Source organism: Ornithorhynchus anatinus, chromosome 9 (genome assembly GCF_004115215.2).
Source record: "Ornithorhynchus anatinus isolate Pmale09 chromosome 9, mOrnAna1.pri.v4, whole genome shotgun sequence".
In the NCBI taxonomy this organism is placed as follows: Eukaryota; Metazoa; Chordata; class Mammalia; order Monotremata; family Ornithorhynchidae; genus Ornithorhynchus; species Ornithorhynchus anatinus.
In genome coordinates this window covers 34501613-34529224 of record NC_041736.1, presented here as the reverse complement: position 1 = coordinate 34529224, position 27612 = coordinate 34501613, and the positions used below count along the sequence as shown (strand labels likewise).

General features: G+C 48.0%; 1 protein-coding gene across 4 annotated transcripts in view; it reads left to right on the top strand.

Moving 5' to 3' along the window:
* The first annotated feature begins 1146 nt into the window (after positions 1-1146).
* ITSN2 (intersectin 2) overlaps positions 1147-27612 on the top strand; it is a 125393-nt gene continuing 98927 nt past the window's right edge. For 2 of the 4 annotated variants that reach the window (XM_029071732.2, XM_029071734.2), the window contains exon 1: positions 1147-1317. The gene's annotated coding sequence lies outside the window, so the exon portion shown is untranslated. The remainder of the gene's footprint in view (positions 1318-27612) is intronic. The other 2 variants (XM_039913170.1, XM_029071735.2) reach the window with 1 other exon arrangement.

The window sequence follows — 27612 nt, the reverse complement described above, 5'->3', positions numbered from 1 at the left end:
GATACTACTGAAGGAATGAATGACTAGTGAGCGCTCAATAGATACTATTGAAGGAATGAATGACTAGTGAGCGCTCAATAGATACTATTGAAGGAATGAATGAATAGTAAGCGCTCAATAGATCCTATTGAAGGGATGAATGACTAGTGAGCGCTCAATAGATATTACTGAAGGAATGAATGACTAGTGAGCACTCAAGAGATCCTATTGAAGGAATGAATGACTAGTAAGCACTCAATATATGCTATTGAAGGAATGACTAGTGAGCACTCAATAAATACTATTGAATGAATGAATGACTAGTGAGCGCTCAATAGATGCTATTGAAGGAATGAATGACTAGTGAGTGCTCAGTAGATCCTATTGAAGGAATGAATGAATAGTAAGCGCTCAATAGATACTATTGAATGAATGAATGACTAGTGAGCGCTCAAGAGATCCTATTGAAGAGATGAATGACTAGTGAGCGCTCAATAGATCCTACTGAAGGAATGAATGCCTAGTGAGTGCTCAATAAATACTATTGAAGGAATGAATGACTAGTGGGCGCTCAATAAATACTATTGAAGGAATGAATGACTAGTGAGCGCTCAATAGATCCTATTGAAGGGATGAATGACTAGTGAGCGCTCAATAGATGCTATTGAAGGAATGAATGCCTAGTGAGCGCTCAATAAATACTATTGAATGAATGAATGACTAGTGAGCGCTCAGTAGATCCTATTGAAGAGATGAATTACTAGTGAGCGCTCAATAGATCCTACTGAAGGAATGAATGCCTAGTGAGCGCTCAATAAATACTATTGAAGGAATGAATGACTAGTGGGCGCTCAATAAATGCTATTGAAGGAATGAATGACTAGTGAGCGCTCAATAGATCCTATTGAAGGGATGAATGACTAGTGAGCGCTCAATAGATGCTATTGAAGGAATGAATGACTAGTGAGCGCTCAATAAATACTATTGAAGGAATGAATGACTAGTGGGCGCTCAATAGATGCTATTGAAGGGCTGACTGACTTGAGTGACTGACTCCCGGCCCCGCCCCGCGGTGTGGGTCCCGCCCTTTTCTTCCCCCCCCCCCCCCCCCCCCAGGACCGGCTGCGGCGCCATGTTGTGTGGGCTGAGCCGGTCGCCTCACTGGAGGCGGCGGGAGGAGGAGGAGGAGGAGGAGGAGGAGGAGGAGGAGCGGCCCCGGCCGTCATCGTGACAGAGCCCTCCCGACGGAGACATCCCGACAGAGACATCCCGACAGACGGGCGGCGCCACAGGTTGCTCCGGACGGGGACGGCGACACCGTCGGGGCCGCCGCGCCAGGTGGGTCCCTCCCCGCACACACACCCCCACCCGCACCCCCGTCCCTCCCGTCCCTCCCGTCCCTCCCGTCCCGGCCAGGCGGCCCGCTCGCAGAGGTGACACAGACACCACACGTCCCCCCCGGGCCCGGGGACACCGGCGCTCCGGCTAGTACGGGGGCAGCCGGGCGCACTCACGGAAGGCCTCGAGGAGGAGACGGGCCTCCGCCGACGAGGGTTGAGAGAGGGGGAGCCGTCGTCCGGTCGGGGCCGGAGGCCGGGAGGTTGGCATCGGAGGAGCCGAGTGTGCCAGGAGGGAGAGGAGGGAGGGCATCGGCCGCCCTGGAGCCCCGGGAGAGGACGGGCCCGGCGACGGGGCAGCCGGGCGGGGTCACACCGCCTGTCGTGGGGTCACCTCCTGCTTGGGGTCACACATTCTGCCCGAGGTCACCCCCACCTGGGGTCCCACGGCCTGCCCGGGGTCACCCCCTGCCTGGGGTCACCGCCTGTCGTGGGGACACCCCCCGCCTGGGGTCACACGGCCTGCCCGGGGTCACCCCCTGACGTGGGGTCACCCCCTGCCTGGGGTCACACGGTCTGCCCGAGGTCACCGCCTGCCTGGGGGTCACCGCCTGTCCTGGGGTCACCCCCTGCCTGGAGTCACACTGTCTGCCCGAGGTCACCGCCTGCCTGGGGGTCACGGTCTGCCGGGGGGGGCGGTCACGGTCTGCCGGGGTCATGGTCTGCCTGGGGTCACGGTCTGCCCGGGGTCACCCGGCCTGCCGGGCTGAGCTCGGGGCCGGAGGACGGAGAGGAAGAGCTTAGCCCAGCGCTTAGTCAAGCGCTTAGCGCCGCGCTCCGCGCATCGTAAGCGCCCGATAAATGCAATCGAAAGGAGGATTTGGTCCGGCGGGTGAAGTTGGGCCCGGCGGCGACGGGCGATTTGCCGAGAGAGGCTCGGCCGAGGACAGCGGGCCCGTCCCAGCCCCGGGGACAGAGGGGAGACTCTCTCCTTTCGTTTCCACGGCCGGCTCTCTCCACTCCCCCCCCGCCTTCTCTAACAATGCTTACTCTGTGCAGAGCACTGTTCTAAGCGCTGGGGGAGATACAGGGTCAGCAGGTTGTCCCACGTGAGGCTCACAGTTAATCCCCCTTTTACAGGTGAGGTCACTGGGGCCCAGAGAAGTGACTTGCCCACAGTCACACAGCTGCCAAGTGGCGGAGTCGGGATTCGAACCCACGACCGCCGACTCCCAAACCCGGGCCCTTTCCGCTGAGCCACGAGGTGGGCAGGGAGTGTCTCTCCTTATTGCCCAGTGGCACTTTCCAAGCGCTTAGGACAGGGCCGTGCGCACAGGAAGCGCTCAGTAAATACCATTGCATGCATGAAAGTCGGAGGGAGGAGGCCTGCATGCCTGCCTACATGCCCACCTTCAGGTACAGGGGTAGGGGGACGGCCCTTCTACCCTCCCTCATCCCCTCCCCACCCTCACATGATGGGCAACGCCGAGCCCAGTTTGTGTGTGAGTGTGTGTGTCTGTGTGTGTGTGGAGGAGGAGGAAGAAGGAAACATCCCGTCCAGCAGTCCCCGGCCTCCAGGTGGGAGGGGTTGCGTGCGGGTGTTAAAGTCACAGTGCATTTGTTTTTTCCCCCTCGGTCTCCTTATGATGACTGGTACTGATTGAGCACTTACCGTGCGCAAAGCGCTGGCGCCAGGCGCTTAGGAGGGGACGCTACAACATGACATCGAGCGCGCCGAGCATTGGGCGTCTCCTTCCTCTCCCCGCCGCCCCCGACTGTGGCAGGGGATGGGCCGAAACACGGGAGCAAAGGGGGTGGGGTGGGGGGTCTGGGTTTGTGCCCTCGGCCTGCCCCCCCAAACCCGGCCTGTCCCCCCAAACCCGACCCCGAGCGCGGCTCAGTATCTAGCCCCCACCCTCTGCTCCTCCCCCTTCCCCTCAGGACTGGGCTCATTTACATTTATTATTTATTATCCTTTTTATTTTGATAATGAGGTGTACATCCCCCTGATTCTATTTATCTTGATGATGATGATGTCTTGTTTTTGTTCTGTTCTCTTTTGCTCGGCTGTCCCCCGTTTAGACCGCCAGCCATTGGGCAGGGACGGTCTCTATCCGTTGCCGAATTGGACATTCCAAGCGCTTAGTCCAGTGCTCTGCACATAGGAAGCGCTCAATAAAGAGTATTGACGATGAACGAATCCCCCCGCAACACCCACCTCCCAAAGACGGAGGAGTAAAACTACGGACCCACGCGTTTCCACAGAAACGGGTCGGCTTTTCCTCCCAATAGAAAACTGGGACTTGGATTCTTGATTTAGGGGAGCACCGTGGAGGTGGGTGATGCTCCCGTGGTCGTCGATGCACCAGCTAAGCGGGGGGCTCTTGTTCTTGGAGTTCCCAAGAGTCGGACCTCCGACCTTCAACAGTCCTTGCCGAAAAAGGAAGAGTTGGGCCGGGAGATTACCGGATTCTTCCCAAGTCCCTGGGAAGCTGCCCGTGTCTCTTAACGAACCGATGCCGATAGATGCCCCGATCAGAATTTGATATCGCAAAAAAGAGATTGGTAGAAGGGAGATGAAGGGGGTCGTTCATTCAATAGTATTTATTGAGCGCATACTATGTGCGGAGCACACTATACTAAGCGGTTGGAATGGACAATTCAGCAACAGATAGAGACAGTCGTCTTCCCCCGAGCGCTTAGTATGGTGCGCTACATTCTGCCAGCGTGTGGTAGATTTCAGTGATGGATTCAAGCCTCAATCAAAATCAACCTCCTTGTTACATCCTGAAAAACATTCTGTACTTATTTCAACGTTTTTCTTGACCGTGGCAGTGACGTTTGGAGGATTAACACTTTTTTCTTAAAATTAGGGTTAACATATACAGTTTGTATTTCTGTAGTTTCCTATCATTTAATATCTGCAAATGTGTTAAATAAGATTGGGTGTGGCTCTTTTTAATCTTACTCGTTTGACTTAAAGGGATGTATGAAATGTGAGAGTATTAGTTTAAGTCTAAGTAAAACAGTAACTGTTTTATTCATCATTCAGTCAATCGTATTTATTGAGCGCTTACTGGGTGCAAAGCACTGTACTAGACGCTTGGGAGAGTACACTGTAACAACAGACGCATTCCTGCCCTCAGCAAGCTCAGAGTATTAATGTAAAATTCACTTTACCCAAAGTAAGCCTCTAAATATTGATCTCTGTAGATTCTGAAACGACAAGTAATACATCTCCAATTTAAGCCAAACTTATTTTTGATATGGTTCCATCGCAGTTAACAAAGAAAGATAGTTGCAACGGTATTTATTTTTAAAAGATGTATGTAATTTTAATCCCTGTGCATTGCTTGACTTCCTATAGTATTTTGGTACACAGTTGCTTTCAATTCCTTCAATTATTTGCATTCTGCAAGAATTTAGAAAGGGAAGTAACTTGCCTACAAGTTGCCCAATGTAAAATTCAATTCTTTCTTCGGGAGTTGATTGATTTCTCAGTTTTGTAGCAGATGCTTCGAGAAATTGTCTCCTGCCCTGAGTCTGGGCTTGCTAAGAGCCCGGGCCAGACAAGATCGAAGGGGCTAATTTAACAGTTGCCCCCCTGCGCCTCTGATATTCCGACTGACCAATGTGTCTCAGAAACTGTGCTCTTGGATCTCCGCCCCTCCACCGGAAACCTTTACCTCCAGAAAGGGGGTAACCTTGAGCTCTAACCCCGGCTCAACCACTTTTCTGCTGTGTGACCTTGGGCAAATCACTTCACTTCCCTATGCCTCAGTTACCTCATCTGTAAAAGGGCGATTGAGACTGTGAGTCCCATGTGGGGCAGGAACTGTCCAACGGCGTGATCTTGCATCTACCCCAGCTCTCAGTACAATGCTTGGCACCTAGTAAGTTTAACAAATTCCATTAAAAATAACCCCCACCTCTACTAGCTCTTTTCCCGAGTCAGTGTGACCCTCAGGGTCCTTTCAGAGCTTGTTTTAGACCGTGATTACCGCGGGATGCTCGGATTTAAACCATGGTGTTTGGGGTGAAGCGTTCCTTTTCCCTGGCCTCCTCCGGGGCGGGGTCTCAAGGGCACTTGGCCTCAGACCGAAAACGCGAAGGACCGTGGCGCTCAATGGCAGGGTTATGTACTTATAAGGCCAGTCTGGGTGACCGAGTTTTTATTCTTAGGACCTCGAGTTGTAATACGATATCTTATACATCTCATTCTTTGTCTCGATGAAGGCGAGCACATTTTTCAGAGGCGTTTGCTTCAGCTACCCATTGTTTCATGATTATGATTTTAAAAGTGTCTTGTTTGACGTAGCTAAAAAAAAGGGTCTCCCGGCAAAAGTTATGAAGGAGTTTTAAGAGGTATCCATTCCGTTGGTGTCCACCAACGCTGTTGTACATATGTTGATATTTAAGCGCTTACTATGTACAGAGCAATGTTCTAAGCGCTGGGGTAGACACAAGGGAATCAGGTTGTCCCATGTGGGGCTCACAGTCTTAATCCCCATTTTTCAGATGAGGTAACTGAGGCACAGAGAAGTTAAATGACTTGCCCACAGTCACACAGCTGACAAGTGGCAAAGCCAGGATTCGAACCCATGACCTCTGACTCCCAAGCCCGTGCTTTTTGCACTGAGCCACACTGCTTCCCCTGTACTCTCCCAAACACTTAGTACAGAGCTCTGTACCCAGTAAGTGCTCAATAAATAGCATCGATTGATTAGAAATATAACAAAACTGTGTACGTACAATTGACATTAAAAGTGTCTCCCTAAATTCTTGGTCCTTTCCCTAGCATAACGAGATTTTGCCAAACACTTTTTCAGTCCAAATTAGGGTAGATGAAAACCAAAATAAAACTGATCTGTCGAGAGTGCGGGAGATAGAAATGGAGAAGGTAAAAGGAGACATACTTTCACTTAAATTACCCCACTCACTTTGCAACCAGCTGGTTCCGGTCCCTGAGGAGGTGGGTCTGAGGGTGGAAGGGCCGAGTGGAGCGATCTTCTTTTTTCCTCGGGGTTTTTGCCTGCCAGGCAGTCTCTGCTAGGTGACGGGGCTCCTCTCTACCAGACAGAGAGAGGGGAACTAGAGGAATGGCAGTTGCAAACGAACCCCTCCTGCTTCAGCCCTCTTAGCCAGTTGGTATCTGGTAACTGGTTGTGAGCAAGTGGGGTTCCACCAAGTGGACTTTCTTCTTCTCAAATCTTGAAATGCACAAACATACATGCACATGTATGTGCGCGGGGGCATACAGACACACTTATCTTTGGGGGGGGGGTGTGGGTGTGGGTGTTTGTATATGAGTGTGTATACATACATAGAGTGAATTTATGTCTGCGTACCTCCGGAGATATTCCCCTTGCAATAGAGGCAAATCCACAATAAAAGAAATCTGATAAAAGGTGTGCTTTAGGTCAGGCCTGGTTAAGGTATGGCTCTGGGGTCCTTTAAAATTCAGTCCGTCTTATGGGCCCAGACAAATCACTGAACCATATATAATGTAGTAGATCAGAAGGCATAGGTTACTGGCACAAAACTCCCAGTGTTAACCTTTGTAAAACTCGAGGTACACGTAAATTGAACGTGGCCTCTGCTAAATTATGTGAAACTCAGAGATGGCAATGTGGTGTGCAAATGGAACTATTCAACAAAACATTAACATAATTTTAAGAGGAAAAAAACCGGATCCTCTGGAATACATCCAAGACGTTTTTGTCTTTTCTCTTCTTTTTCCTTAAATGATTTTTTTTTTTTAAACTCTGCATTGGAGTAGATAGAAGCTAATCAGGTTGGACACAGTCCCTGTCCCACATGGGGCCCAAAGTCTTAGTCTCCATTTTACAATGAAGTCACTGAGGCCCAGTGAAGTGACTTGCCCAAGGTCACGCAGCAGACAGGTGCTGGAGGCAGGATTAGAACCCAGATCTTTCAGACTCCCAGACCCATACTCTGTTCATCAGAGAAGCAGCGTGGTATTTTATTGGAAATAATAATGTTGGTATTTGTTAAGTGCTTACTATGTGCAGAGCACTGTTCTAAGCGCTGGGGGAGATACAGGGTCATCAGGTTGTCCCATGTGAGACTCACACTTAATCCCCATTTTACAGATGAGGGAACTGAGGCCCAGAGAAGTGAAGTGACTTGCCCACAGTCACACAGCTGCCAATTGGCATAGCCGGGATTCGAGCCCATGACCTCTGACTCCAAGCCCGGGCTCTTTCCGCTGAGCCACGCTGCACGGGTTTGGGAGTCAGAGGTCATTTCTAATCAGATTCTAATCCCAGCCCTGCCACTTGTCAGCTGTGTGATTTTGGGCAAGTCTCTTAACTTCTCTGTTTCTCAGATACCTCATCTGTAAAATGGGGATTAAGACCGTTGAGCCCCATGTCGGACAACCTGGTAACCTTATCCCGGCACTTAAAACAGTGCTTGGCACATAGTAAGCGCTTAACAAATACTATTATTATTATCATTAGACGCTGCTTCTCAATGATCTATTCATTTTATAGATCAAGTCAGTTTGACAGATATAATTCTGGAGCATTGTTGTTTTGGAAAGTAACATCCTTCTCTCTCTCTCTTTTTTTTTCTTTTTAAATTTTGCTGAGGGACTCAAAGCCAGTCTGTTCTGGTTAAAAACTACTGAATATGGAAAGTTTTCAAAATGAAGAAAATATGATGTTGGTTTAAAAGAAAAAAAAATACACCCTGGAAGTTGTTTTGGCATCTAAAGCAAAAATCAGTGAATATAAAGATGTGTTTCCAACTAAATATTCTTTTCTGACTTGGTTCTATGTCCATGAAGGAGGGTGAGCTAGACATATTCAGCTGGTGAAAAATACCAAGTATTTATTGGCAGCCCAATGGTGTCACTTCTACACTGTCTAAGTTTTCACTGGTGGTTAGGTGTTAAGGTTGGCTCGGGTGTCTTAGTGTTTCTTTTGACTGACGTGGGTGAACCAAGCCACTGGCTCCTCTTTACCTCGTTCAGGTTTCCAGTTTGCCCGGTTTTTTCTTCATGTGACTACAGTGCAGATTGTTTTTCTATCCGCATTACCAGGCCCTCTCTGTTTCCGAACCAGGCGTTAGGTAGGCAAGTGAGTATTTTTTTTTTTTCCTCCACCAGAGCAGGGCTCAGTCACCTACAGAAGAGCCAGGCAGAACGATCGTCGCGCTTAGCGATGGGTTGAAGTGACGTCACGCCCCGCGCTGAAACTCCAGTGCAACAGCCATGGGCTGGCCGGACAGCCTTCTGCTTTGCTCCTATTATTCGCCCCACGGCACTTGTGAACGGTATCCGTCATTTATTTCTGTCCCCGTCGGTCTCCCCCTCTGGACTGTGAGCTCCTTGCGGGCAGGGAACCTGTCTGTGAACTCTGCTCTTTTGTAATCTCTCTCCCTGGCATGCAGTACAGTGCTCTGCACCCAGTAAGTGCTCAGGAAAGACCACTGATTGATTGCTGTGTTGCTCTGCGATCGTCGTGCTGATGAGCAGCGTGGCTCAGTGGAAAGAGCACGGGCTTTGGAGTCAGGGCTCATGAGTTCGAATCTCAGCTCTGCCACTTGGCTGTGTGACTGTGGGCAAGTCACTTAACTTCTCTGTGCCTCAGTTCCCTCATCTGTAAAATGGGGATTAAGACTGTGAGCCCCACGTGGGACAACCTGATTCCCCTATGTCTACCCCAACGCTTAGAACAGTGCTCGGCACATAGTAAGCGCTTAACAAATACCAACATTATTATTATTATTATTATTATGAGCAGAGACCAGAGCTGTGGCCTGGAGCCGGCTTTGCCCTCAAAATCCCATCACTGGTGTTTACTGAGCACTTACATTGTGCGGAGCACTGGGCTGGGCGCTTGGGAGAGTACAGTGTCGTAGAGTCGGTAGACAGGTTCCCTGCCTACAAAGCGCTCAGACCTACTGGCGAAGTGCTGCGGCCGCAGAGGCGGGAGAGCGGGGCCTTCCACGGGCTCCGGCGGGAGGCTGATCCTCGGAGCGGAGAAGGAGAGGCCCCTGTGGCTTGTAGGCCAGACCTTGCTTTACACTTCCTTAAGGACAGGCCAAGCTGCAGCAGGGAAGACGGGAGAAGCAGCGTGGACTAGTGGCTAGAGCCCGGGCCTGGGAGTCAGAAGGACCTGGGTTCCGACCCCGGCTCTGCCACTTGTCTGCTGTGTGATCTCGGGCGAGTCGCTTCACTTTGCTGGGCCTCAGTTCCCTCATCTGTAAAATGGGGATGAAGACTGTGTGCCCTAAGCGAGACAGGGATTGTGTCCCACCTCATAAGCTTGGATCTACTCCAACACTTAATACGGTGCCTGACACATAGTAAGCACTTCACAAATGCCAAAAGAAAGGGAAAGTTTCCCTTTTTCTTTTTCCGTTGTGACGTTTGGGAACAAAAAAGCAATTCAGAACAGCGAGCAGAGCCATGAGAACTGGAAGAGTCCTTCTTGAGATCTTTGAGCACAGAGGGACACCCTGCTTAGACACTTAGATGAGTTCTTCCTCAACGTGTAGACCACTGAGGAAACTCCTTCGCCTCTCAAAGATGCCACCTTCATCACCAACTTCAAGAAGGTAACCCACAGGTCGGGTCATGCCAATTATTGAGGCACATCATGACTCAATTGCTGGAAAATTCCTAGTCAAAGTCCTCCCGAATTGACTACTAATTTCCTTGACCACTTCCAGAATTTATGTGGCTTTTTTTTGTCTTTTAATGGTACTTATACGGCGCTTATTATGTGCCAGCCATTGCTCTAAGCGCTGGGGTAGATACGTGATAATCAGGTTGGACAAAGTCACTGCCCCAACATGGGGCTCGCAGTCTAAGTAAGAGGGAGTAGGATTGAATCCCCGTTTTACAGATGATGAAACTGGGGCCCAGTGAAGTGGAGTGACTTGCTCAGGGTCACACAGGGGACGGGTGGCAGAGCCAGGATTAGACCACAGACCACAGCGTGGCGCATCGGACATGAATTTTGTTGCTTGCCAGGTGGAGGAAAAGTGCAGGGAACGGCACCAACCTCTACCCACTTTCCATGGACCACGTGAAAGCATTTGTTACCAGCAGTAGATCTGGGCTCTGGAAGTTACCGTGCCAGTTAGGCTGCCCTGAAAACTTCATCAAGGTTCATGGTGGCATGGCCCACTGGATCAGAATAATAATAATTATTATTTGTAATAATAATGATGGTATTAGGCTCTTACCATATTCCAGGCATTGAACTAAGCTCTGGGGTGGATGCAAGCAGATCAGTCCCTCCCACGCGGGGCTCACGGTCTCATTCCCCGTTTTGCAGATGAGGTAACGGAGGCCCGGTGAAGTGACTAGCCCAAGGTCAGAGAGCAGACAGGAAGCAGAGCTGTGATTGGAACCCATGACCTTCCGACTCCCAGACCCATGCTCTGTTCAGTACGCCTTACTGCTTCTCAACTGATGGTGTAGTGGCTGGGCCATTGCTCAGTCCCATTGAACTGCACGGCGCTGTGCTGGAAAGGGGCAACAGGAATAAGCTTTCACACCGTTGGAGTCTCTCAGCTCAGCAGACTTGGAATATCCTCTAAGGTCATAGGGGCAGCCACTGAAGAATTACATGTCCCTGAATGTCACTGGAGACGGTACAAAATCGATAAAACCAGGAATTCCCCAAACCGACCTCTCTTCTCATTTTGCTATTTTAATATATCATTAGATTTAAGATCAAGACCATTAGAGTTCGACCATATTGCAACTTTTCGGGAAAAATTAGAACTATTTTCAAGCGTAGCCATGTTGGTTTTTGAAATTATAAATTCTCATTCAAAGCACATAGCTGAAGCCTCATCTTCCCCCTCGTAGGATGGAGAGTTTTACTCTGAAAGTCCTTTTTGCTACCCAGATTCACCTTTAAGTTTCTTAATTGTGAGGTTTAGTCATGGATGGTTTTATCACGGAGTATATTGGCCCTTAAATTTAAATGGAATAAATGAGGATCCATTCCAGAAACTCTGGAAAAATTTGCTGCCCGTGTGCCATTTTTTGGCAATTACACTTTTTTATTACTATTTTACTATTTCGTTCCCACCCCTCCAGATTTTACTCTCGTGGGCATCTAAAATCCTCATACAAAATGTGTCGTACTCTGAGTGTGCCTCATTAGCCAATTAGAAAGAGAAAGAAAAACCCGAGTCATTTCCTCTCTGCATAGATGGAGGGGATTAACCCGCAATTAAAAAAAGAACGAATAATTTTTAACAGCAGATTTTCTTGCTTGGGTGAGGGCTGGCAGTTGTCCCATTCCATTCTGGTGGAGGTTGCCTTGGTATCGTCTCCTTTTGTGAATCAGCCCGTCTGCGGTTGAGGCATGCAGCTGCAAAAAAAGAGAAGCGCTGTGTTGGTGCCTAGAAGCTCCTCACACGCGGCGTCGGCTGTTAGAGAAGATTGACGGAGATTGTGCACTCTCAGTATGCCCTGTTCTCTGCAGCAGGTGGGCTGAAAAGACACTTGTAGAGTCAGAGTGAACACAGCATTTCCTCTGCAGCTGCTAGCACTGGGATGTAACGCTGGTGACATTTCATGAGAAAAGGGAATTAAGTTGGCCTTCGGTCCATTTGCGTGTTTTCGTATTAATGTCCATCTCCCCCTCTCGGCTGTAAGCTCATCGTGGGCAGGGAGTATATCTATTTATTGTTTTGTTGTTCTCTCCCAAGTGCTTAGTACAGTACTCTGCACACAGTAAACGGTCAATAAATACGACTGACCGACTGGAGATCGTGAGCCTCAGGAGGGACCAGGACAGTGTTTCATCTGATTATCTTGTCTCTACCCCAGCGCTTAGTACAGTGCTTGGAACGTAGGAAGCATTTAAATACCACTCTTTTTAATAACACATCTTTCCAGGAAGTTTTATGAAGTAGCCTGGAGCTGCTATTCACTGTATGGCAACTCTTGACTTAAATGTGTGGAAGATATCAGTAGTATTTATTGAGTGCTTACTGTGCGCAGAACACTGAACTCACCGCTTGAGAGGGTACCATTCAACAGAATTGGAAGATGCTTTCCCTACCCACTGTGAGCTTAAGTTCAGAGAGATGTATTTTTAGTCTTTACTTCCCTGCTCATCAGTCAATCAGTCAGTGGTATTTATTGAGCTCTGAGTGTGTACCAAACGCTGTATTAAGTGCTTGGGAGAGTACAGTACGATTGAGTTGGTAGACATGATCCCTGCCCACAAGAAGCTTATGATTTACAGTGAGAGCCAGATATAAAAATGAATTACAGATAGGGGAAATAACAAAGTTTAAGGATAAGGACATAAGTGCTGGGAGACTGGGGTGGGGATCGGAGTGCTAAAAGCGTAGACAGCCAAGGGTAGGAGATACGGAAGGGAGAGCAAATAGGGGGAATGAGGGCTTAGGGAAGGCCTCCTGGAGGAGATGCAATTTTAAGAGGACTTTGAGGATAGGAAGATATCATCACTTACTAAACTTATCGAGCGCCTAATAGGTGCAGAGCACTGCTTGGGAACCAGAGGTAATGATTCATGGGTATAAGGAAATGAGGGGTAAGACTGTTCGCTCTTTCATTTTTGTGCATCTGCCAATTTGCATGGTTTCCGTTTTAAGTGGCATGGTCCCAGCAGTCGGAAATTGCCTCTTGATTTTTTCTGTCTGCCTCCAAGTGATTACCTGCAGAAATGCTGTTGACCTGTGATGTAATAGGCTAAGAAACAATTGCTCAGTAGTTTGTCAGTCACTCGGTCACCCTTTAGATTTCTTATTTGCAGCATTAATTTTCATCTGATATGATGACGGGCCATTGTGCCGAAAAGAACGCACCTTAAAATGTGGAATTATTGATTACAAAGTGTGTGAAAATAGTTTTCAGTAGAGAGGGTGAACATAGATGACTTGATTTCTGAGACAAATATTGGCAGTTGTAGATGAAATTATCGTAACTATTTTTCTGTGTGTCATTTTGATATGCTTCATTTTGTTAGGGAGATTTTACATATGGGTGTTTCAGTGAGTAGTCTAGGTCTTCTGATGTTGGGGGTGGAATTTGGTTTTTATTAAAACAGTTCTAAATGCGTCCAGTGCACTTGTTTTAATATCTTGTGGATTTGGGAGTTGGATTTTAATCATGTAACCCTTAGAGGCACATTGTTTTCAACATTCAGAGGTAAAGTGTAGTGCTTTGTGTTTGGGGGTGGGTTTTTTGGGGAGGGAGGTGGCTTAAGAAAAAAATTTCTCCCCTCATCCCCTAAAACTAATTTTCTTTTGCCAGGAATGGGAGGTGGTGAACTGATAACATCTTATCGTATTTTCTCTCTACGAGCATGCCCTAGATTCTGACCACCCGGCAATACATGTGTCTTGAGATTATGCCTTTCACTGTATTTTCTGATTTATGGCAGCATGCATATCCACTCTTTGCCCCACCACCTAACCTTATGTTCATTCACTGAGAGGTAAATCAATTCCTCACTGGCCCCCTTCCTCCCCTTGCCTTGTTCTGTTCCTGCACTCCGTGCTCAGTGGTTTTCCTGCCCCACACTCAGTCAATCGGAGGAATTTATTGATACCTCCTGCATACAGATCACTGTACTAAAACTCTTGAGTGAGTACAGTGTGATAGAGTTGGTAGGTATGTCCCTGCCCATCAGGAGCTTACAGTCTAGAGGGCGAGCCAGTTGTCGAAATACATTATGGCTAGGGGAAATGGCAGAGGGCAAGGATATGGACATAGGTGCTGCGGAGCAGAGGGTGGGGTGAATATCAAATGCTTAAGGGGTACAGGTCTATGTGCATAGGTGACACAGAAGGGAGGGTGAAGACCTTTTGCTCCCTTTTTATTTATTTTTTTGCCTTTTTTTAAATTGGCGTTTAGTAGCATCGGCAATCACTGCCATGAATCAGACCTGTGCTCCCCTCCTCCTTTCTCTTTCCGCTTGTAGTGCCGTTTCCTTGCTGCGGTTTTGGAGGTCTCCGAAAGGCCTTCTCCAGAAGTCATTACCTAAGAGATCCTCTACCTGTAACCGATCAGTCAATCAGTGGTATTTATTGAGCGCTTTCTGGGTGCAGAGCCCTATTCTAAGCGCCTGGGAGAGGTCAATACAAGAGCCCATAACATGCTTATGGTCTAGAGGGGGGAACAGGCATCCCAGTGAATCAATCCATCAATCATTGGTATTTATTGAGCGCTTACTGTGTGCAGAGTACCATTCTAAGTGCTTGGGAGAGCACTAATTCCCTCCAGGTGGTAGAGATGTTCTCTGCCCACAAGGAGCTTCCAGTCTGGGGGGAATTAGTAAGTAATAGTGATGATATCTGCTAAGCGCTTATTTAGCTTATTAGTTTTGCTTCCCATCTTTGGTCTCGTGCGTTTTGGAATCGCAAGAAGGGGCAGGGAGGATGGTGGTGGTGTTGACAGGGATGAGAAAGGTAGAAGGGGAAGAGGAGTTCAGCTTTTGACATTGAGTTCAAGGTGCTAGCAGGTCATCCAGATGGAGAGGTCCCAGAGGCCGACGAAGAACCGAGGCCGGAAAATCTGGTGAGAGGTTAAGATCGGTGAGGTTCAGTAGATTTTGAAGCTGACTACGTTGAGGTCCTCGCTGAAAAAGTGCGAGTGGATAATAGTAATGCTTGTGGTATTGAAGGGCTTACTTTGGGCTTAGTACTGGTGTGGATACAAGATAATCAGACCTGAGCTAGTCCCCGTCATTCATTCATTCAGGCCTATTTATTGAGCGCTTACTTTGTGCAGAGCACTGTACTAAGTGCTTGGGAGAGAACTAGACAGCAATAAACAGACACATTCCCTGCCCACAAGGAGCTTTGGTTGAAATGATATATTCTGGGAAGAAGAAAAAGAACTGGAGAAGGATTTCAGAAGGGGTTTGAAACTGGGACAGGCTGAAATGTGATGTATTTCAAAGAGGAGAAAGTTATATAAGAGGAACATAAAAGGTGAACCGTCCCACACAGACCCTGGTACAGTGTAAGGAGAGAGGAGAAGAGATCTTTAATCCCCATTTTTCAGCTGAGGAAACTGAGGTACAGAGAAATGGAGAGTCTTGCCTAAAGTCACAGAAGAAGCAAGTGGCAGAGCCGGGGTTAAAACGCAGGACTCCCAATCCCATGCTCTTTCTACTAGGCCCCGCTGCTTCTCTGCAGGGAACGTGTCTGCCACCTCTCTTGTATCGTCCTCTCTCAAGCGCTTGACACAGTGATCTGCACATAGTCAGCGCTCAGTAAATACAGTTGACGACATTTAGGCCGTTGGACAAAACTGCCCGGGAGAGGTCTCTGCAGTTCTGGTTTTGGGGATGCCGTTGTCGAAGACACAGGCTTCAGCAATGCCCATTAGCCAAGGGCTAAGGTTGATCAGGACGTCACGTAATCTACACCGTGATTCTGGTCAGTTGGACCACGGTCGTTAAACACAACCTCTCTGGGCCTCGGTTTCCTCGTCTATAGAGCGAGGATTAAGACTGTGAGCCCCATGTGGGACCCGGACCGTGTCCAGTCCTATTAACCTTGTATCTATCGCAGTGCTTAGAACATAGTAAGCGCTTAACAGATTGCCACAAGTCACCCCTGAAAAAACAAAACGACTGCCCTTCTTGCATTTAGGTGGGCTTCAACACTCTCACGAACTCCCTGAGAGGAGCATCAAGTTTTACACCCACAGCTTAAAAGCAAGGAACACACTAAAAATAAACAGAGGAGACCGATAAAATGTAATCGGCCACATAGAGAATTTCGAGGTGGGAATGGTCATCGATGTCTGAGGCGGACAAAAGGTGAGAGAGGATTAGGACGGGGTTGAACCAACTAGACTTAGCTGGAAGGTGTCATAGGAGATCTCCGTTTAATCTTATTTTTATGGTATTCATTAAGCGCTCGCTATGCGTCAAACACAGTTCTAAGCACTGAGGTAGATGCCAGTGAATTAGATTGGATCTAATTAGATTGGACACGGGACGCCTCGTTTGATCCTTTGCTCAATTTTTGAATGTTTAGATTTTGTGGAATGATGATTCAAGGCCATCATTTGTGGAATGATCAACTCAGACTCCTTTAGCTGTAGATAATCAGAGAGGTCCAGACTTAACTTGGAAATGGACGAGACCCCAAAGATCCCTTGGTTTCCGTAGGAAAACAATTTGGCCTTGAATTCTTGTCGGTATATTTGGCACCCAACTGTAACGTTTACTCTGACCTCAGTTCACCCATAAAAGTCAAAAGCATTCTCTTTTGTTTTATTCCAACAGCTCCTTCCTGCCTTTTTCTTCATGCAAAAGCAACAAATCAAAGGAAGAGTAGGAAAAAGCTGCAGTTTGGTGGAGCAAGCTCTGGAAACTGTATTTGCCACTCTCAGCAATGCCTAAAATGGGACTAGGTCATGCAACTTGTTAAGTTCGTCAGTTTTCCTGTTAACCAAAGAGACACGCAGCATTTCCTGTTTACGTCGTCGGTGGGGGAAAAAACATCTTTATGCTGCAGTATCGATGAGAGGTTTATTAGTGTCTTGTAAATATCCACAGTTTAAAATACCTCCCCTAAAGTTCATCCTAATGGAAAAGCTTCATTTATGTTGGCCTTTATTTTGTTCTTTTCTAAAACACATTTGAAATAAAATATCCTGTAATTTAAAAGAAGCATTTTTCACATTGGCCTTTGTACTTTGTATAGGCAGTAGTATAACCGAAAAATGTTTAGAATTACAAAGAATTAGTGTAAAGAATTCTTCAAAATTTATTTTTACGAGTATTTTAGTGAGTTCAGGGAAGCAGAGGGGTTTCTGTGACACGCATCTTATATGTGCGGAAAGCCGAGGGCTAGAGAAATTAAGACTTTAAGCATCGTGGCCCAGAGTAGTGGCGTGGCCTAGTAGAAGGAGCATGGGTCTGGGAGTCAGAGCCCCTGGGTTCTAATCCCAGCTCCACCACTTGTCTGCTGTGTGACCTTGGGCAAGTCGCTTCACTTCTCTGTGCCTCAATTGTCTCATCGGTAAAATGGGGATGAAGAATGCGAACCCCACGGGGGCCGTGGACTGTGCCCCACCTGTTTAGCCTGAAACTACCCAGCGCTTAGTAGAGTGCCTGGCACTTAGTAAGCATGTAAGTATCATTTTCAAAACAAACAAACAGACCAGCAGACATTAAAGCTTCCGGCCTTCTCTGGCTGTGATTCCTAGTTACAGCCAAGTGTGAGACTAGTTGAAGAAAAGAATCTAAGGACTTGGGCGAAGGGAAACTTTTTTACCATTCTGCCCCTTAGGAGAACACACTACTGCCAGCAGAGTGGAGCCCAAAGTGGAGAATCAAGTTCAAAATTTATTTCTACTCCACTGCCAACTCAGTCAACTTGGGTTCAAGCGACAGCTGTAATGAAATAAAAAGGCAACAACCTAACGATTATGTGTAAAAACAAAGGCATCCTTTTATCTTACGCTGTCTGCTGTTGAATACCTCTTGTCGGTACTGGGCATTTTGAATTTCATCACTCTTGTGTAATGTATCTTGTCACCCTTTGTAATTACGGTGGCTGTCGATGGTGGGATCATTTCCCGGTTGGCAGTTCCTTCCGCGGTGGAGTAATTAGCTACAGAGCCTGACTTTTGATGAAATACCTAAGCTGCCGTGCGAAGCATCAGCAGCAGCCTGAGAAGCAGCGTGGCCTTGTGGATAGAGCCCGGGTCTGGGAGTCGGAGGACCTGGGTTCTAAGCCCGGCTCGGCCACTCGTCTGCCATGTGACCTTGGTCATTTCACTTCTCTGGGCCTCATTTCCCTCATCTTTAAAACGGGGTTAAGACTGTGAGCCTAGGTGGGACAGGGACTGTGTCCAACCTAATTAACTTATATCTACCCCAGTGTTTAGTGCAGTGTTTGGCACGTAGTTTCTCACAAAGATCATAAAAAAAAAGCAAAACTCTTTGGTGACACCCCAGTTTTGCTTGTCTGACACTGTTTTCCCAGCTCTCAAAATCTAGTCGCCAAACATCACGACAGAGCGTGTGGATCTATATATAGGTCTCCGAAGCGTTCTTCCGTTTGCCTTTTATATCCCAGACTTCCTCCGTCTCCCGATCGACAGACTCTCTGGGCATACTGGTGTCATTAGGATTCTTGCGACACCAGGACGGTGAATCCTGGTGCAACGGAGATGGCTCTGCTATGCGTAATGGGAAGCCCCTCTTCCTCAAGTTCCGGGCAAGCCCCCGAGCTCCTGGCTTGCCTGAGCCGTGCGGCTTGGATAGTCATCCATCCAACTGCAAATGGGAATCATAGGCTCAGGCTCGTGTTGTTTTCAAGGGAAACGCTTCCTTCCTTTAAGGTGCCCAAGACAGTATTTTGTGCTCGTCTCATACGTGACCTTGTTTTTAGAGGGTAACGTCCCGGAGGGCAGCGTACGTTTGTTTTAGCCTTAATTATATATAGTTCTTAGGAATGGTGTCAGACACAAGCGGGTACTTAATGCACCTCGTTACTCTTATGAAGCCCTGTTCCGTGAAAATTTCAAGATCCCTTAATGTCCTCCGAATTTAGTTGACTCGACCTGGAATTTTGGGGTAGCAGGGCTCCCATCGGAAAGTGGGGAGAAGCCATGGCTGCCTGTGAAGGGGAAGAAGGCTCAGTAGGAGGGCAAGGCTGGAACTATTTATTTATTTATGTCGACCTTCAGCACCTGTTATTTGTGTCATTCATATTTACTGAGTGCTTATTGTGTGCAGAGTACTGTACTGAGCACTTGGGGAGAGTACACTTTAACAATATAACAGCTTGAGTGGTGGGTAGAGAGAGCATGGGACTGGGTGTCAGAAGGCCACAGATTCCAATCCTGGCTCAGCCACTTATCTGCTTTGTGACCTTAGTCAAGTCACTTCACTTCTCTGGGCCTCAGTTCCCTCATCTGTAAAATGGGAATTAAGATTGCGAGCCCCACGTGGGATAGGGACTGTGTCCAACCTGATCAGCTTGGATCTACCCCAGCGCCTCGTACAGTGTCTGGCACATAGTAAGTGCTTAACAAATACTACAACTCATTATTATTATGGTTTTTATATATCTACATATTTGTGAGCCCATGTGGGACGAGGACTGTGTCCGACCTTATCTTATATCTTTCCCAGTGCTTACAGTGCTTGATGCAGAGTAAGTGCTTAACAAATGCCATTATTATTATAAAAGACACATTCCCTGCCCACAGCGGGCTTACGGTGTAACTCTGTGAGGGATTGTTCAGTTCACTCCATTTATTCTGGTTACTTCATTTGTAAATCCTTTTCTCTCTGTCTCCCCCATTAGCGGGAAAGCTCCTTTGGGGCAGGGAACGCTCCCCATGAGTCTGTGGTGCTTTCCCGAGCGCTTAGTACGGGGCACAGCACCCAGTGGGCGCTCAGCAAATACCTTCAATCTTACTGTGATGGTTCGGTGTACGGGGGGCGGGCGGCAGGCTGGGGAAGTGCGGATTCATTCAGTAGTATTTATCGAGCGCTCACTATGTGCAGAGCACTGTACTAAACGCTTGGAATGTACAAATCGGTAACAGATACAGTCCCTGCCCTTTGACGGGCTTACAATCTAATCGGGGGAGACGGACAGGATGGGGCGGGAAGCACGGAGCCGGCTCCCCGGGACCTAGGTTGGAGCGGGGCTTGGGGTGGGTGGGATTGGGTCGAGGGTCCATAGCGAGTGGGGCTGCGGGGGAGGGAACAGGGAAAGGAATCCAGCTGGAAACAAGCCAGGCAGAAGAGATCCAGGTCAAGTGGGTTGCCGTGGACAGGGTGAGCAGGGCAGGCGAGGCGAGACGGAAAAATGCGGCAGCCGAGCAGGGCGGGGTGAGGCTGAGTGTGCGGGTGGAGCTGGGGACGAGTCTGAGACTAAGGGGGGAAGCCCAGGTGGAGCCAAGGGAGGGGAGAGGACCTGAAAGGTTGGAGCCAGAGTTGGCTGGGCTTTAGCCACTGAAGACCCAAGACCTGCCCACCGCCACCCCCTTCCCTGGCCCTTGAATGCAAACATTCTCTCTTTCCTTCTCTCTCTCCCTCTCTCCCCTTCCCTCCCTCCCTCTTCCTCCTCCAGGCCCAGGTGGTCTTTGGAAACATTTTGTCACATCACAGTTTGAGGGCGGAAGTGAAGGGAGGAGTAAATTCACAGCCCTTGCGAAACCCTCCCCTCTTACATGCAGCCTTTCCTGGGTAATCCTCAGCTACCGGGCTCACACCGCCCACTGTTACTTCTTTATCCCTTATGTCCATCCTGTCTACTGTTTATATATATCTGGTGCGGTGTCAGATTAATATTAATGGTAATAATAATATTTGCTATTTGTTAAGTGCTTACTATGTGCCAGGCGCTATTCGAGGCGCCGGAGTAGATGCACACTTATCGGGTTGCACACAGTCGCTGTGCCACATGGGGCTCACAGTCTTTACCCCCGTTTTACAGATGGGACAGCCGAGGCCCAGAGAGGTGAAGCGACTGGCCCAAGGTCTCCCACCACAGACCAGAGGCGGAACGGAGATTAGAACCCAGGTCCTTCTGACATCCAGGCCCATGCTGTCTCCACTAGGCCACGCTGCTTCTCACACAGCAGAAACCAAATCATAGAGTTCCCTGTGTCCCTGAGGAGTTTCCTCAGGCCCGGAAAAAATACTAGAGCACAACAGAGACGAGCAAATGGCTTCAACCTCAGGACCTCTTTAAGAGGAGGCAGAGGGAGGTTGTCCTTCGATTTGAAGGTGACGCTACTGACCGTGAGACCGCGTGGAGGAGTGTGAGTGTCCGAGAGAGACCCGTCTTTCACCCTGTGTATTTGTACGGAAAGCAGCGTGGCCTAGTGGATAAAGCACGGGCCTGGGAGTCAGAAGGACCTGGGTTCTAATTCTGGCTCCGCCGCTTGTCTGCTGGGTGACCTTGGGAAAGTCACTTCACTTCTCTGTGCCTCAGTTCCCTCATCTGTAAAATGGGAATTAAGTTTGTGAACCCCATGTGGGATAGGGACTTTGTCCAACGTGATTAACTTGAATCTATCCCAGCACTTAATATAGTGCCTGGCACATAGTAAGTGCTTAACAAATACCACAATTATATATGTGTGTGTATATATTCATGTATATATTTATACATAAATAAAACTATCCATTTTCAAAGAGGACACCACTGATGGGGAAGTTCACCTTATAAGTGCCTGTGGGGCTGGAAATTCCAGTGACCCCCATTTTGCCCAGAAAAAGGCTATTGTGCTTCTCCGTTTAATGTTTGCGATGCCTAGCGCTCTTTGCTCTTTTGCATATCTCATGCCTCTCTCGTGTCTTTTGTTAATATGAAGCTTTTGCTTCAAGAGAGCTACACCTTTCTTGAGAGCGGGGGGCTGCGCTGCTCTGTCCTCAGCTAGTGAAAACTCCAACTGCAACCCTGTCTGAGGCTTTATTTTACCACGTCCTTAAAATGTTTCCTTTCCTCAGTGAGGAAGCATTTTAGAGCAAATCGTATGTTCTACCACCAGCAGAACATGCACGTGCGTTGTTTTTGCAATAGTAGTGTTGGTTCGTCCCGAGTTTTGTTGGGTTTTTCTTTCTTCTGGTATTTAAGCACTTATTTTGTGTCGGACACTGTACTAAGCACTGGAGTGGATACAAGATGATTGAGTTGGACACAGTCCCTATCCTCCGTAGCGCTCACAGTCTTAAGCCCCATTTAACAAATGAAGTAACTGAAGCCCCATGACCTTCTGACTCCCAGGCCCGTGCTCTATCCACTACTCTTTGCTGCTTTTCCAGTGCCTGGCACTTAACAAACACCGTTTAAAAAAAAATAGTGACTTGGCCAAGGTCACGGAGCAGACAAGTGGCAGAACTGGGATTAGATCCCAGGTCCTTCTGATTCCCGGGCCCGTGCTCTGTTAGGCCACACCGCTTCTCTATCCTTCGTCCTTTCTTGCCTGGTACCTCACCGCACAGCGGCAGGGCATTGCAGGATGGCTGGTAGGGAGACGGATGCCATCTGAGGTCATAGAACAGAATAAATGCCATTGTTTGATTATCTCTGACTTTGGCAGAAGCAGATATAGCTCTGCCCTCATTGGCTTAATAACAGTGGGGAGGTGGGGGGGCAGGGAATCTTTTCCACGTTACTGGGAAGAGCGGAGGGGAAACAAAAAACAATCCCACAACATGTCCTCACCGGAATGGAGGTAGGAAATAGCAGAAACTGGCATCCGAGCGAAGCATGCCAAGGCAGGGGTGATCCCTTTTTAGAGGGCACTGCGGCATCATCGCGCTGGTGTCTCTGGGCAGGCTTGAAGGCCCGGGTCCAGCAGCGGTCTCACTGGCCACACTCCCCTCAACTGAAGAAAGCTATCTCCGCAGCAGGGTGCGGCTGGATCCCGTCTCCATGACTCATTCTGCCTCAGACCCCTGGCTCCCACAGAGACTGTGTAATAGTAATAATAATAATGTTGGTATTTGTTAAGCACTTACTATGTGCAGAGCACTGTTCTAAGCACTGGGGTAGATACAGGGTAATCAGGTTGTCCCGTGTGAGGCTCACAGTTAATCCGCATTTTACAGATGAGGTAACTGAGGCACAGAGAAGTGAAGTGACTTGCCCACAGTCACACAGCTGCCAAGTGGCAGAGCCGGAATTTGAACCCATGACCTCTGACTCCCAAGCCCGGGCTCTTTCCACTAAGCCACGCTGCTTCTCCGTGTACCCAGTTGCCCGGATGTTTCAGGAGATGCCATCAGAGAAGCAGTGTGGCTCAGTGGAAAGAGCACGGGCTTTGGAGTCAGAGGTCGTGAGTTCGAATCCCAGCTCTGCCACTTGTCAGCTGTGTGACTGTGGGCAAGTCACTTCACTTCTCTGTGCCTCAGTTACCTCATCTGGAAAATGGGGATTGACTGTGAGCCCCACGTGGGACATCCTGATTCCCCTCTGTCTACCCCAGTGCTTAGAACAGTGCTCGGCACATAGTAAGCGCTTAACAAATACCAAAATTATTATTATCATTATACTTGGATAAATTCCTTCTGCCACAAGGTGCCCCCCTTTGGAGAGGTACAATGTGGAAACGGTGTGGCTTGGCGGTTAGAGCTTGGTCCTTGGCGTCGAGGGACCTGGGTTCTAATCTCGGCTCCACCGCTTGTCTGCTGGGTGACCTTGGGCAAGTCACTTCACTTTGGGCCTCAGTTATGTCATCTGTAAAATAGGGGTTAAGATTGAAAGCCCCACATGGAACATGGACTGTGTCCAAACTGATTATTTGGTATCTGCCCGAGTCTTAGAACAGTGCCTGGCATAAAGTAAGAGCTCAACAATTACCATTTTTTATTTATTTATTTTTTTAAAGAAACAAATCAGGTGAAATAAGTGAAAGTGCTCAGTAAATGCTATCGAATGAATGAAAAAATCCACCTTTAGCACCCTATCGAACAGGAAGGGGGAAACTATGATTGTTTAAAAGTTTCCTCTTTTGTGTCGGGCCAGTAGAAGGACAGAGAAGGAGAAGTGGTCATCGAATGGGGTGCCTTAATTGAGACACCATTTGCAGACAATGAAAAACAGGGGAAAGAACAATATGCACAGTTGCAGATTGCGGGGTGGGCGGAGGTCCCCTTTCCCCTCTTGTCTGTGTTACAGCCAAGAGGCCTGGGACAAGATGACCATGGTTTCCTCACCTGCCCCTTGCCATTTTTCCTCGGCCAAGCCGGTGTTTGGGGAGCGGAAATGGAGGTTTAAAGAAAAAGGAGGAAGAGGGAACTTATCCCGCATGCTGCTTTTCTGATGCCTAATCCTGGGTCAGGCAGCAACCTATCAATCATGGGATTTATTGAGCGTTCACAGAGCAGACAAGTGGCAGAGTCGGGATCATTCATTCATTCAATCTTATTCACTGAGCGCTTACTGTGTGCAGAGCACTGTACTAAGTGCTTGGAAATACCAATTCGGCAACGGATAGAGACAATCCCTACCCAACAGTACAACCGAATTGCCGTAGAGAACAGGAAAACCTCTATAGAAGGCTTATAGACCCCCACGGAATCATTTGACACCTTAAGTGGATGAGCGGTCAGGCCCGAGGAAGTTACCAAGATTATAAGTGTACTCAACAATGATAGGAGAGGTCAGGCCCGTGGAATTTACCAAGATTATAAGTGTACTCAACAATAATAGGAGAGGCAGCGTGGTCTAGTGTGAAGCGCACGGGCCTCGGAGTCAGAGGACCACTGTTCTCATCCTGGCTGTGCCACTTCCCTGCTGGGTGACAAGTCGCTTAACTTCTCTGTGCCTCAGTTCCTTCATCTGCGGAATGGCGATTCAGTGCCTATTCTCCCACCGACTTAAACTGTGAGCCCCGTGTGGGACCTGAGATCTTCTATCTACCCCAGCGCTTAGTACGGTCCTCGACACCTAGTAAGTATGTAACAAATGCCACAGATTATTATTATTATTAGGCTGGCTGAGTCAGAATCAGCTAAGTGCTATGGCCCGATAGGTAGTTCCAGGAAGACCGTGGTTATATACCGGCCCACACCAGGCAAACCCTGTTCATTGAAAAGAAACACTCGCAGAAACATAGAGCTTAAGGCTTTCCCTGCCTTGCTTCCTAATTTGCACACCAACCAGTGATGCAAGACTAGACAAAGAGGAAGAAACTGAGTCAAGAAGGCTAATATTTCTCTCCCTTTGGGAGGTAGGGAGGGTGGAGCACCGAACATGGCATCAAGATCTAGACTGAGCAATAGGTATTCAGGACAATTATAATATCGAACCTACCAGATGCCACGTCAGATTTCTAGAACATTTCCTCCAACGTCACCGAGTGGCAAAACCGGATCGTAAACAGTGAAGTCCCGGAATGCTGCAGGTCCACTGGCATGGAAGCAGGTTCATCCCATCCAATAATAATAATTGTGGTATTTGTTGAGTGCTTGCTCTGTGTCAGGCCCCGCACTGAGCGCTGGGGTGAATTCGAGCCAGTCGGGTTGGGCACAGTCCCTGTCCCACGTGGGGCTCACATTCTCAATCCCCGTTTTACAGGTGGGGTAACAGGCACAGAGAAGTGAAGTGACTGGCCCAAGGTCACACAGCAGATGAGGGGGCGGAGCGGAGATTAGAACCCATGACCTTCTGACTCCCAGGCCTGTGCTCTGTCCACTATGCCATACTCCCAAGAGGATTACCAGAGAGTAGAGATGAAACAGCTGCTCAGGGGCATAACTAAATGAGAAGGCAAAAGAAATGGTTTAAAAACAGAGTGAAGCAAAGCCTCAAGCAAACCAGTAAAGCTGTGGACACTTGGCATACAGTGTTTGGAAATGACGAGGGCGGGGATTGTGTCTACTAAGTCTATTGTCCTGTTCCAAGCACATAGTAAAGGGTCCTGCACAGAGAAAACACTGGATAGATACTATCGATGGATGGAGGGGGTAATGAAAACTGCATTTCGCATACTGTAATAAATGCAAAAGCAGGGGCAATTTTTATATGCACCTGATTGTCGGTCAGGTATTTACCTTGTCGGCCACATTCGTACACGTTAATAAAAACCTTACTATAAGTAGTATCATTGTTAAAATCAAAAGATATCTGCATAGCTGCATTCACGTTCTTGGACTTTTTCATTGAGCACATTGGCATTCTCTATTTGCTTGTTCGCCAACGCTAAGTGCTTACCGTGTGCCAGGCATTGTAGTAAGCGCTGGGGTAGACACAAGATAATCAGGTCCCTGTCCCACATGAGGCTCACATCTGAGTCGGAGGGAAGAGGATTTAATCCCCATTTTACAGATGAAGTAACTGAGGCACAGAGAAACAGGCACAAACCTCACTCTGCCGTTCCACACGGGTTTTCTCAATATAGTTTTCAACCCATTCTCTACCTTAGGAATCTTGGATAATGGCCTTGCCTAGGTAGCAGAATTAGAGGCGAAAGGGCTGAAAACCTTCTCCAATCACACTGGGAATAGTTGGAAGGGAAGACAACCTGTTTAGGAGATGTAGGTGTCTGTCTCTGTCTCACTTTCTCTTCTCAGGGGAGTTGAAGCTTTCTGCATTCCCTAACTTGTTTTGCCTAGTTGTTCTCGGCAGGAACTTCTTGGGCCATCTCACACTTCACTCCTCTTTAAAGGACTGTGTTAACTTTAAGCTGAATCACCAACATCAAGGCAAGGATGGGAATAAAACTGTGGACAACGTCCAGTTTAGATTGCCCAGAATAGGCTGGTGCATTAAATTTGAATGGCGATGGAAATCCCATCATCCCCCAGTTCCCGCGAAGCTGATGCAAGTTGATCTTAAATTCACATCTTTATTTTCTTTTTTTTTGAACCTCATCTGAAAAAAACCCACAGTGTCGTCTTTTTTTATTATTATTAATGATATTTGTTGGCTTAGTGGAAAGAGCACGGGCTTGGGAGTCAGAGGTCATGGGTTCTAATCCCGGCTCCGCCGCTAGTCAGCTGTGTGACCTTGGGCAAGTCACTTAACTTCTCTGTGCCTCAGTTACCTCATCTGTCAAATGGGGATTAAAACTGTGAGCCCCACGTGGGACAACCTGGTCACCTTGTATTTCCCCAGCGCTTAGAACAGTGCTTTGCACATAGTAAGTGCTTAACAAATACCACAATTCATTTTTTTAAGCGCTTACAATGTGTCAAGCACTGTCCTAAATGCTGGGATAGATATAAGTTAATCAGGTTGGACACAGTCCCTGTCCAACTAGGAGGGAGAACAGGTATTTTATCCCCATTTTACAGTTGAGGAAACTAAGGCTCAGAGAGGTTTAAGTCACTTGCACAAGGTCACAGAGCAGTTGAGTGGCAGAGCTGGAATTAGAGGTCAGGTCCTCTAAATCTCAGGTCCGTGCTCTTTCCACTCACTGGGCCACACAGCTTCACGTAAACAGTTTACATGGGCTTAGCATTGCCAATGAGTTGTAAAAGCAAATTTGCTTTGGACTCTTAAACTTGCCGAGTTGCTGCAATTTAGGAAGATTTAGTAGTCCATTGATTTTTAATGCTTCAGTTAGATCAGTTTGAAAGTAGTGACCGTTTCAGAAAGTCGTGATTTTCTGTGTTTGGTTTTCAACTATCACCCCGACACACACCAAAAATCACACCCCCAAAAAACCAGGAGAACTTCATTACTCAGCTTTGTTATCTTGTGTTGTAATTTAATGTAAACATGCAGAACTGTGACAACCTGTTACTGAGAGGACAGATATTTTTGTTCGACTCACAAATATTGAAGTGCCTAAGTGCTGGGCAACCTCATAAATTGCCGTCGAGGCTGGCGATCA